The 13,656-nt window shown below is 33.8% G+C and overlaps 1 long non-coding RNA gene across 2 annotated transcripts in view; it reads left to right on the forward strand.

Moving 5' to 3' along the window:
- Positions 1–200: 200 nt before the first annotated feature.
- Positions 201–13,656, forward strand: part of LOC140333639 (uncharacterized) — a 51,783-nt gene continuing 38,327 nt past the window's right edge. The window contains exons 1-2 of one of the 2 annotated variants that reach the window (XR_011921401.1): positions 201–607; positions 1,320–1,364. This is a non-coding gene — a long non-coding RNA (uncharacterized lncRNA). The remainder of the gene's footprint in view (positions 608–1,319; positions 1,365–13,656) is intronic. The other variant, XR_011921399.1, reaches the window with a different exon arrangement.

Here is a 13,656-nt window from a genome sequence, read left to right on the forward strand (position 1 = left end):
CCCTACTATCCCCTGGATGTAAACGCCATGTTGCTATGGCAGCACAGATGGTACTTAACTCTAGGCTCCAGCAGAAGGTGAATAATAGACATGCATTCTTTGTTGAATAAGCAAGCAGCTGGTTTTCGACACAGCCCATTCAACAAAGTACAGATGGGTTGATTATTCGAAGCTTTTCAGTGGTGCCCCTTTATTCACGTAGACACTAATTACTTTGGATTGTCATGCAATGACCTGCACATATACAGCCCGCTGTACTAGGCACACGCCACCGGAGCACACAACTGCCTGCAGCTCCTTGCCTAACCTAAAACATTTTATAGATCGGGCCCTTGCGAAGGTGACTTGGATGTATTTTGGCATTAAAATTTAATAGTATCTGCAGCAGATTTTTTTTCCTTCGCTTCCCTCTGCTTTTTCGATGGGCAGTGCTTATAAGGAGATCCGTTTACTGAAAAGTGGGAGGAGAATGACAGGCGAAATCTCCCCCTGTATTTTTTTTTTTCTTTTAGACCTAAGCTACAGTACAAAGGAGAGATCGGTGTATTTCAACACACATCATACGCCTGGCCGCTGCACAAGCTGTCAGTGTGGGAAGATTTGCCAGGTAAAGCCACAGAACCTCTTTAATTCTCTTTTACTGATGAAAATCATTTTAAGCTGTCATTACCTTTCATCGTATTTACATATCGTGAGAAAAGCAAGCTAACTCATAGAGGCGACCGCTTTTATATTTAGGGACTGTGCTGTATATTTAGATTTACTAGACCTTGTGCTGTTGTAACATAGCCAGAAATATATGCTGGAATATACAATGCTGCAGAAAAAGGGTTTTGTATTCTGGATATGTTTGCTACATTCTCTTCTGCATTTGGTGCATCTGCATTACTAAAACATACTTCTCAATAGGGAACAGGAAGATCTTTGCAAGTAGATATCTCTGCAGTATGTGGATTTAAAGAATAAAAAAAATGTATCAGATTGTTATAAAAAGACTGTCACAAACTTATGTATTACATAGACCTATGTGCCCGATCATTTCATACATGACAGTATTTGTATATCATTTAAATGTATTTAGATCTAAAATAGTTGTTTTTGTTTTTAACTCATTAGACAAGAAGAATGTATCCTATTTTAAACTAGATACATGTATACAGTCGGAAATGCATGAATGTTTATTGAATAGATGTATACCTTTAAAACTATTATTAAGGACAGTACTGTGATATTTCCTTACCTATGTGTTTTGGATCGCTTGCATGAAAACCTTTGACCTTCATTAAAAATAAAATAATATAACTTATGTTTTATTACAGAAAAGCCACCTTCTTTACTAAGGAATAAAATGCTATCCCGGACAGGTAATTGTGATTCATAACTTATTTAAAGTATTACATAGGATTCTAAAGTTTTTTCAGAACAATTATCGTATACCTCCATTTTTTCCTATAAATTGGGATCAAGCCGGTAGCTGAGGGTATTACAGTGAAGAGAATACTATATCTTTCTAGATCCAATTTCAGCATTATTTAGAACGCAACTAGGTATAAATATATATATATATATATATATATATATATATATATATATATATGTATATATATATACACACTATGTATGTATTTATGTATGTTATATATATATATATACTAGAACTGTGTATTTCACTTAAAATAATGTGTTTCTTTTTTTTACCAATATTCAGTCTATTAATGACTTATAACTGACACCCTTAGAATATCTAACAGTTATTAAATGCTGAAGATGTGGCCATGAAATAAATGATGTTACAATGCTTTTTATGTATATGATAGTCAGTAATGCTTTCACGGTTCAGCAATAATTATGTGTTAGTAGACTGGTGTTTATATTATGTAACATAATGAATGATTATGGTTGTACAGTATAGTATTTATCAGCATGCCATTGTTAGAAATGAAAAATAAAGAATATGAAGTTATATTTGGTTACTTGTAGATTTTATTGTTGTTTAGCATGGTTATTATATCAGGAACACTCCTAATGCAGCCACATCTGCTGTGTTAGCTTCAGCTCTGGGAAGGGATTTTAGGATGAAATGAAAAGAACACAATAGTTTTCTTTCACTCTCATTTACCCTTAGCTTGGAGGCGTTTTTAGCTATGTAGTGCTATTCTATTTACACATAATACAATAGTGCTGTATAGAGTGAAATGTGAAAGGGAGGAAACAAAGTAGAAAATGAAGCCTTCTTGTGTTGTAAAATCAGATGACTGATAAGGAGATCAGTGAACAAGAAGACAACTGCTCATGTACTCTTCAGTTAACTCCTTCATTACTGACTCCTCTGTTTGGTGAGGATAACTCCCCATGTTATCCCAAAGGTTGTGTTTTCCTAAATCAGATGAAAGTCTACACTTTTGTGTTTCGGCATATTATCAGGGTCGTGTTTTGTAAAACCCATAATAAAAATTTTTCCTTTGGCTTGTTCATCTATCCCATTTTGATTTGGCAGAAATGTGAATTTAATTGTCCTACAATCTCTTGGGAGTACAAGATTTGCAGAGCTATCTGCTCCAGATACTCAACAGCTGCTGCATGGAGCCAGTGCTATACAGGAGTTTTATTACAGAATTTTTATTTCACTGTTTGAGCAGATTGTAATAGCCACACAAAGCACTTACATAGCACTCCATAAAACTAAAAATGTTGAGTCAATATAGGTTCAAAAGCTTTGATGTTGCATTAAAAAAATGGAATTTATACTTTTCAAATCAAATTTATTTGATTTACGGAGGAGAAAAAGTGTTTTAATTCTAAAGCGTCTTCGCTAAAAAAACTGAATTCCTTTTATATCTTATTATAATATTTAAATATTTACAAGTTACAGGCTGACAATTTCTTGAATAAAACATTTTTATAAAGAAATTTATGTTTGTGGGTAGGGTGAAGTTTGATAAGGTGCTTGTGCTGAATTTTGTTGGATTTTAAACACATGATTTCCCATTGTCCTAATATGATGAATTGCATCATTAGACCACTAATAAACTAGTAGCATTAAAATATTATATAGGTCAATGTGTACCTGTGCTAACTATATAGCATATAATACAGTTGTTTTCATGATACTAAGGTTACCTTTTCAATCGGCATGCTTTGTGTAATGCTAAAACATCATTAGAATATTTTAATTGCATTAGATTGGAAGATTGCCCAGGTTTCCATGTTGTACACTACTACTAAATCTGTACGCTGTAAGATTCCTATCAGGTTTCCGTTTTATGATGGTTAGTATTTGCAGCTATATTTAAAAATCTGAACTATAATTTTTCATCAGAATATAATTTAGTCGTTTGAAGATTTATGTCTATTACATCTACCACTTGCCTGTTTTATCGGATTGCAGAGTTACAGCCAAGTGCCAATCAAAAATGACTTTTTTTTCTGGTTGATTGGATGAATAATAAAAGCTTTGAGATAGAAACATTTGCAATATATGTGAAAATGACTATTTTCATCCAAAAAAATTAACTTTAATGAATAGGTCTCCATGAACTGAATATAATGCAGTTAATGGAACAGTAATAATTTAAATGTAAAACTTTGCCTATATTGTCCAATGGGTAAAATAGTTTAATGCTTTCATGGAACTTTTTCTATGCAATAAACCATGGCTCGTTTGTTACATATTTAAATGATTATAAGCGTGCATGCAGAAGTCAGAGACTGTGTTCATTTAGGTTCAATACATTTTTCTAAAACCTGTAGACAGCAGACCATATTATAGTTTCAGGTTATGGGTCTTTTTTACTAATGTCTGAGAGATAAAATGTCCATGCAGGCTCTTACGACCAATTAGATTTTCTATATCATTCTACATCTTTTAATTCTGGTCATTCTATGACAATAAAGACTATTGTTATTTCTGTTGTATTCTGGCCTTTGTTTGATTGGGTTATTATTGCAGATTTTGAAATGTTGTAAAATTATGTATGTATGTTTGTAGAAAATAATGTGAAATGTTTTGCTTTTGAAGTATCTTTAAATGAATGTACAGGAGTTGATAAAGGTGTTGTGTAGATCATTCCATTTGACAAAGTTTGTCTAAGGTGTCACATAGGAATTCAAAAAACAGTCATATACCAATGTCTGTGACACTGACAGCTTCCTACTGATTCACACCACTGCTGTTGATCGCCTGTAAAGCAGTAATTTGTGTTAAAGAAAAAATGTAAGCTGCCATTGCTTGACTTATTTCTGAAAAATGACCTGCTTGGCAATCATTGGCTTCACTTTCTGAGTCATTTTGGGTTGTTTTTTTTAAATTACTAGGCACTTTTCAACAAAGCGAATGTTCTAGGTTTCCGAATCGGTTGAAGTTTTGTTTGTTTAAAGTACCCAATCATGCAAAGAAAAAAAATGTTTACATGTGATTGGATAAATAACTTTATTCACTAAATCCAGGGAATATTTGCATTGCTAAGTGAACACTCCCTACTTATTTAGTAAATCAATGACTTTTTCAAATGATTTGGAATAAGCATGCAGCAAATTACATCAGAACACTCTGATCTGCATAATTATTCTGGATCAGTGACTCAAAGTATTGAATCCATTGGCTCAGCCTGACAGGCTAGTAATTAGCATTTTCAGAATGAGAGATCAACAGTGACAGCCTCTTCATTTCTCTCATGACAGGTTTACTTTAATTTGAATTTGTGTAAATTGAGACCAATGTGTCCCATGGTTCAAAGACCACCATTTTTATGATTCCATAGCAGCCTGACTCAGATACATATTGCAGTATAAAATCAAAGGGTTTGCGATGAGATGGTCCAACAACTTAAATGCTTGGTATAATATAATTGTAGAAAGTTTACTTAGCTCATCAAAACTTTGTTCACTTTCTACTTAACAATGATCATGTGCAGGAAAATCTAAACAGAAAATGTTCTTGCATTGAATTTAATGATTACAGCATGCCCATTTTTAGTGGAATGAAAATTCTACATTTTTAGTAAATCAGCCTCAAAGTATCAAGGGTACTTAAACTTGAATGTCGTGAAGTGACCATGCATCAGGAGGAGGTTTGCAAATAGTTACATAAATATGCCAATGGAAGGCTAATTTGCTAATGATGTTAAAATGAGATTTAAAAAAATAGGTTTTTGAAAGGTGTTTTGTTTTAAGTTTATATATGCCAAAAGGGTTTTTTTATCAGATTCAATTATATTAAAATGGGATGATTCACAAAAAAGAAGAATGGGTGTATTTAAGGGAAAGAGCCAGATAGGCAAAAGTGCCTGCATTCCAAAATTATATAGCTTTCAGTAGACACACATATAAGTTGCTTCCTTAAAAGTGACTAAAGGCCTCTAGACTCAATTGACAGTCTCTTAGATTGTGCTGCAATTTCTGCATCTATTATTATAGTTTGTTGTGATGTCAAAAGAGTCTAAAATGCCAGTGTGAAACCAACAGAATTTTCATTATGTTTATATAATAAAATATATAAATATAAAGTTACCCTAAGCATGTCATTCATAGAGCAAACCATAGAAATAATAAATATTTTAGCTTTTATCTCGAAAAAGCTCTTTGTAATTGAACTATCGTTTTATGACTCACCTTACTGGCTGCAGTGCATTATGCCAAGTGGAGATGCTGTAGTGATTGTGGACTTAGTATTAGTTGTCACAATGCACACAAGTAGAGCACAGTTTGAAGGCTAAATCTTTCACACAGAGCATGAGCACACCTTGACAGAAGATCCTAATAAGATAAAAATAGCAATGAATACACTACTGGAGGAAAGATGAGCAAGCAGATCATTTAGTTAAAATCTACATTGCAAAGGCAATTATTTGATGTCTGATATTGCAGTCTTTTGTTATTTTATCTGATCTTTGGTGTGCAGGCTATGATTGTATAAGCATTTGTGCCATCTTAAAGGAACATGATATGAATTACAGAATGTGCAGAATAGTATCATAATATTCTGTTCATTTCTTTGCAGAGGGAAATTGTAGGACCCATCATATGTAGCTGAATTTATACAGTATATTAAATTGTTCTATTTGTGTGACACATGTATAACGGGCATTCAATGTCTTTAATATTATATACTTTCCAGTAATGTTTGGAATTTACATGGTTTGGGATTGTTGGTTAGGAATTTTTTTTCATACATTTTGAGCAATTTTTTTTCTTACTCTATTATGTTTATAGTTAAAGTCTTTGTTTAATTCCCAAAATTTTATTGGGTAACCTTCAACTGATAGTAAATCAAAACCTAGCCCTGTACCTGTGAGAATTCCCCATACCTCCAAAACCTCCTTGTTACTACATTACTACAGTTGGAACTTTTTAAACACATGGTATTAGAGCACAAATTATGCCATATGCTATAAATAAAGGATGCAAATTTTACATTCCTCATAGGTGGGTATACTACAGTGACATAGTTATCCAATGCCAAAATATACATTGACCTTGCTTGAATAAACCCATCTATGCGTTACGTGTAAAAGCTTTTTCTTTTCTCTTAGCATTGTGATCACAAGAACCTCATTATCCACAGTATATACTGGTTGATACATTGTACTTATATTGAAAATACCATATTGAATATGTGATATATATATGTTATTATGATAATATTATTATTATTAATAATAATAATAATAATAATAATAAATAGGATTTATATAACGCCAACATATTACGCAGCGCTGTACATTAAAAAGGGGGTGCAAATGACAGACAGATTCAGACAGTGACACAGGAGGAGGAGAAATGTGTGATTTTACAATATAGGAGCTGGGGGAAGTAACACACAATAGGAGGGGAGATATGTATAGGGGATAGGGGAGAGGTGGGAAGTAGGGAGGGTTTCAAAAGACAATAGCATATATATATATATATATATATATATATTCAGAGCAATATAATTATGATGGGCCAATAGTAATGCATGGAGGGAAGGGGATATCGGATAAGCTTTGACAACACCAAGAATTTCAGAGCCTTGGTCCATGGGTATTAATTGGCACTTGTACAATGCAAAACATTTAAAAAGTACTGAAGGTATGTGCAGGTGCCTGCTCTTTATATCTAGCTTTATATCTATCATTTTTCTTTTTTTTTATGTGGCAGTAAGTCAGTTTAAGCTATTTTACATATTCAGCATGAACATTTAAACAGGAAATTGTTCATTCAAATGCTAATAATGACACTGGATTTTGATAGATTAGTGGTGCCATTTAATATATTTGCTTTCACATCAGGGTTTAGAGTAAATGAGGATTCTGACAAGCTTGTTGAACTTTTTAGGTATGCAAATCGCTGGTCTCATTTACACACAGCCTCATGTATTTCTATAGCTGGGGTCTAGTCCCCATTGTTTAGATGGGGATGTTATGTGTACACACCAGCCATACATGTATGCATTTTGTCTGCTACATAGAAAGCAAGAGCAAAAAAGTCCTAGTGTCCTTGTTTTTCAATTGCTTTCTATTTTAAAAAAATGAGTTTAGCATAGAAAAAAAGGTTGATGCAACAATAGACACTTTAGAAAAGCTGCACAGAGCAATTAGCTTATTTACTGATTTACTCATGGGCCCCTTGTATAAAAATATCTTATTTTTCTGCAATTTGTGATTTGATGTGGCCCTCAGGAGCCTACTTTTTACTGCATCTCGTCAGATGATTTGTTCCTTTGTGGCAATACAACCAGCACATTAAATGTTCTTTACCAAACACGGACCAGCTTGTCAGTTTTAACCATTGTATATGAAAGGAGAACTGTCACTCTGCTTTAAACTAATTAAAGCCATCCCCATTGTGTGGTATGGAGACGGGATCAAATCTTTATTGTGTTTTTATTTTTTGCATTTATTTCTATTAAAGCGTTCTTTAACTCCCTGTTCCAGAGCCAAATGAACCAAGAATGAAGGAAAGGATAGAATTTGATCTGATTTTAATAACTGCATTTGCCTTTCTGTCCTAATGGCCTCTGTCTGTCTCTGCCTGTTGTACATATTACTGATGCACATATGGGAACAAATATTAATGGAGTCCCAGCTAGCAGAAAAAAACTCTGAAGTTTTAAAATGTCTTGAGCAAAAATTATCTGTAATTCAATACATGGACCTGTCATAATGACATACAATTCCAGAGAAATCTATGAAATAAAGATACTATAGATTTTATAGATCCAATAAAAACATGGCAAATGTGCGCTCACCTGTTCAAACTCTTTCCAAAATAAAAGTTTTGTCTGAACTTTTTAATATATGCAACAGAAAAAAAAATTAATTCTGAATGTATTTGCTCAGATCAGCTCTCTTTTAAAACGTCTGATTTAGCATCAAAGTTATCTACAAGAGAAAAAATGTAATTAAATTTAAAAAGTTCAGTACTAGGAATATTTACTACTTCTTTTTGATCAATGGTTTCTTTATATGTGATTTAATTTAGAAATTAGGATCTTAAACTTGATTAAAAATAATAGTGTTTTCCATTTATAATGATTATATTCTATTCTACAATAATTAAAACAATTTAATTAGCATTTCATTTAGGTATTATTTCACAAGTGTATTAGAAACTCCCCAAAGTTAGCATTTTACCCGTTATGTTACCACATCCTGTCCTCATGTAAAAAGAAGGGCATCATTATGTATAAGGTGTGTTCCGTACAACTATTAGTAGAATAGAATTTGGTAGGAGCATTTGCATGTGAAGTGATCAGCCAAGAGAAAGCAGGTGCAGCTGCGAATGTCTGATATCTAACACGTAAGAGGACATTGTAGGATCAGATCTACATTTACCAAATGAACTGTAAAATCCATTGGGACGAACTATGAAAATAGGACATATCTATTCACATTATAATAACCAAGATACTGTCAATGTACATAAAGGGACACAGAACGAAATGCCTATATTTGCAATCTTCATGATGCATGATCTAATTAGTGTCTCTCTAACTGTTTCTCACAAATGACCTCTTTGGTGCTGTTTTTTGTGGTTCTGCAACAGAAGAATAACTCTTGAATATCAAGAACTTATCGTATGAATATTTTTGCAATGCAGAGTATTCTATACTACCCAGATAGAATATTAGTGTCAACAATTTCATCTATGATTTACTGTCAAAGTATTAAAGCCCTGCTTTTTTTATTTTAACCTCTCAAACCTCTTGCATTTTCTGAAACTGATCCAGTTCTTTTACCTATCACACACAGTGCTAAAATTGTGAAAGTTGTCTGTTGGCTTAAAGCAAACCTGTGTCTAGAATAAATGTGGATGTGAAGTGGGCACTTAGGTATATGCATGTTGCTTTACATACCTTTGTGAGAGCCTCAGGGACTACAAAATGGAGTGTGCTCAATGATGCAAACACCAACCTTAGTTCAGAAAATTAGCAGTGTAAACCTTTGCAATCCTAATATACATGTGTAATTGCTTAAAGTGCACATAAACTCCAACAACAACCTCTTATTTGCTCACTATGGGTCTATTAAATATACAATTGAAAGCATTTTGATTTACCTGTTAGATAAATGCAAAAATAATAGCTATTCTTCCTGCTGGAAATCTTGTGAGCTGATACTTTTCTGTATCCTATGCCTAGCATAATTCTTAGCTCCATTTATTGACCAAATACCATCTCCAACTATGTTATGGAGAAGAAGAAAAGGATGTGTATACGGTCCTAAAACACTTACTGTGTGTTAGGGCAGGTGCTACTGTACTACATAAAACAAATACAGATAGCACAACTAAGTAAGGAGTAGTAAACTGCAATATATTCAATATTTGCTGTTGGGTTGAGATCAGTTTAAATGCATTATCACAAATAGTCAATTTGGAAACCCAACCTACTTTTTTCTGGTATGTCAATTCAACTTATTTGAAATCTGGCCTGTGGTTACAAAAAACTTAAGTTTGTTTTAGAAGTGGGGATTAGTGGCCATAGGCTTAGATTGTGGCTATGAACAGCACACCACTGATCCCCACTGAAATACTGGGCCCTTCCAAATCCAACACGGTGAATGTTTTCCGTCGAACATAAATTGGCAACCGGACTGATATGGGGGTCACCATCTTTCAACAGTGATAATGACAATCATCCTGCTGAAAAGTGACATTCTTTTCAAGTGACTGCCACTTTTATAAATGCAGATGAATAGAAAATGTTGTGAATGACACTCTGTATCTGGGGTATTATAAGTACCCCTTTATGTTTCCATTAGTGTATTTATTCTAAACCAAATGTGTTGCTATTGGCTAATGTTAGGCATTTATTGTTTTTGTGGCATTTTTAACTATGCAGAATTATTTGTGTTCCACTGCTCATTAATTTTTACACAATAGGCCTTTGAACTGCACACAGATAATTATATATTTCTTTGTTCAAATTTAACAGATACTTGTTTGGCCATTTTACATGTTAGAAAGTACGCCTTGTTCTTCTCTGAGAGCGGATGACAGTTTTTTTCTAATTCCACCTTGTAGAATGACTGCAGGATGCTCTTTGACCTTTTACAATTTTTCCTCTCTAGTGAAAATGCTGTCCTGTAATTCAGAAAGTGTCCTTTCAAATTATTCAACTGTCTAAAACGTCTTCAGATGGTGTGATCAGGGATTCGCTCTATTACTTGCAGATTGGAAAGATTTAAAACCCCGAAACAGAGGCCAGTCTGCAATTTAATGAGATCAAACACATCACAAGTTCTTTGAAGAAAATATATGTTACCGCTGACCTGACTTCTCTCAATTTGTATACTGTGTTCAACCGAATATACTGCTCCAAAAACTGCCATCTTTTTTCTTTTGTTCTAATGAGGACAGTCAGTGAAACACAAAAGCCAATCAATTTATGGTAAATTGAGCTTTAAGTAATTGCTGACCAGGTGCACTTATCCAACTTCTCAGAGCAGCTTCAATGTCATCCAGAATACAGAGTATATCGGCCATCCAACTAAGTGATAGCAGGAAGGGCCTGGGAGGTAGCAAAGTAGGCCCCTAAGTAACATTGGTTTTTGTAGGAGGTATTTAAAGAGGTTTATGGATTGGATCTAATGTTGCTTTACTAATGTTGTTTACTGTAGCAAAACCACTTATATGATTATGAATTATTTTGATAACATCATATTATAGTTTAACTTCACACAAGCAGATAAATACATTTTGCTTGTAATACATAAATTACTATTCAACTAGTCTTGTGGCCCCAGACATCCATACAGGACAGCATGAACAAGTCCTTAACCCCTCTGCAGACTATACACCAGTTATGCATTATAATCTAGCCCACGATCATTAGGCCTGTGCACAATAAACAAGTAACAGCACAATAATAAAGTCATTACTATGTGCTTGGCTAGCATTGTCCAAGATTTAGACTGGCACTTAAGCAGAAGGAACGGAGAGATAGCAAGAAATCTCCACCATTCTACTAATCGCAAGGTGGTGATATCAGCAAGCAAAACTCATGTTTCCGAGCTACGTTCTCGGTCTTTTATGGTATAAGAACCAGTGACCACATTGTAGGCAGGTTTACAGCAGAGTGGTTATTGTTGCTCCCTTGAGGTTACCTAATTTTATAGCCGTGACTGACACTGGCTACCTAGAGGGCTAGATGATTTCTAGGATTAGAAATAAGTGATGGTTTTTGGTTCATTCATGTATTTATAGGAATTACAATTACTTGCTCATAAAAAAAAAAAAAAAAAAATGGAATTGTTTGGCAAGAAAATAATGTTAACCTTGTGCATTGTATGGAATACAATGAAGAGCTTTTCTAGTTAAGAGGCTGTATATTGAGTTTTGCAACTTCAAGAAATCTATTTGTGGTATTAGAGCTTATTTATAAATCGCTTCACCCCTTCCTATCTCCTCCATCTGGCCAATTAAGCCCTGTAATAGGGTAAAACATATCAGAAGTCTAGCAGGGTGTATATACCACTTTGATCAATAAAGTTAATTGATTACCAACTTGCATGGTGAACATCTTCATTTGTACTGTGACAGGAGGAAGAAAGGGACAGAATGAATTGGCCTGCACCCATCACAAGTGTATACAGCCAAAGAGAACCTTGAGCCGTGCTGTTTTGCTAGAATATAGTTATATGAAAGAGCATTTAATATCTGACTGCCAAATGCGGCTTTGCCTCCTGGAGCAGGAATTGCCCCTTGTTGCTGCAGACAAGGACCATTTGCTCTGCATTTTCTTACAAAAAACTAAATTTGCAGAACATTTTAATAGCCACAAGCTGGCAATAGTTTTCCTCCCAGAACACCAATCTAGATGTTAGACTGAACAGCGAATGAGTTTGTATTTCACCAAGGCTGCAGAGATCATAAAATAAGGGCCAAATGGGTTTTAAAAACTTGCTTTGTCTTATATTATTGGAAATAAAACGTTTGGGGATAATATGTTATATAGCCATCATTTTCGGTTTTCATGATCCTCTTGTCTAGGTAAGTAGGTGTCCTGTTATTATTTTCTGCAAAATATATTTCTATTTGTGCAGGTACAGATCCATGTTAGATTTTTATGTATGGATACATAACATAGTATTTCTTTCTCTTGCAGAAATTACTGATACAAAAAGTATAAGTTACAATTTCTTTTATCACATACAGCATGTGTATGGGGAATGGCAAATTAATAAAGTGACAGTCCTTGAGTCCTCATCCTAAATAATGTTCCTCCAATTTATGTTTGGATTATATTGGAATGTTGGCATCAAGACAGATTCCGATATTTATGTTTAGTTTAAAATACTTACAATTGTATAACTTATTTTATTGTTACTTCTATATCTTCCTTTTTTTTTTTAATGTAAGTTTGAACATAGTTCTGTAAGGGTTATTTGAAAAAATCTAAATCTAAACCTGACATTAAAAACATTTAAACCTAAACTAAATAAAAAACCCAATAAAGAAAATCGAAACTCAATTGTATTGCTTATGGAGACCAGTCAAATTCTGGTGTTCTTCTATACAGTTGTAGAAACATTCAATGGCAACACTACTACTTTTCTCATGTCTGTGCTCTTTTGAATTTTTACTTTGAATAATAAACTGATGGAAGTGTTAGCATATTGTCAGATACATTTGCTGAGCTTACAGTTGAGTGTGAATTTTCACAAGTCAAGCATGTCCACAGAAATTATGTTAATTTATACTTTACCTTCTTCTTCTTTCTGTGAATTTATTCTGGCCACTGGAATCATATTAGCATAGATAATGTTTTTCTTTTGAGAAAATACGTGTTTATATATAATGAAGCTTAGATGTTTAAAACATTTTGTTCTGTGTATATTTACTGTATAACAGTTTTTCTGTTCTAGATAGCTATGCAGACGGTGCAAAATAAAACATACAACTCACTATATTAATTCACTATTTAGCAACAGAGTAGCAGAGTGCTTTTTTAGTTTTTGACTGGGTCCTGGTGATGTGTTGTTTTAGAATGAACCTGTTTTAGCTACAGGGCCCAGTCCCATCACAACATAGTGCCATTCAGTAAATTTGGTTGCAATGACACGTCAGTTTAGAATTGTGTGTGTTGGGAGCCTATATTGTATTATTGTATATTGTACAGGGGATTTCCTTGTTTGTGAGTGTGGGGATGGGGGAAGCAGACTGCATTGTATGTGG

The sequence above is a fragment of the Pyxicephalus adspersus genome, chromosome 6, assembly GCF_032062135.1.
Source record: "Pyxicephalus adspersus chromosome 6, UCB_Pads_2.0, whole genome shotgun sequence".
NCBI lineage: Eukaryota > Metazoa > Chordata > Amphibia > Anura > Pyxicephalidae > Pyxicephalus > Pyxicephalus adspersus.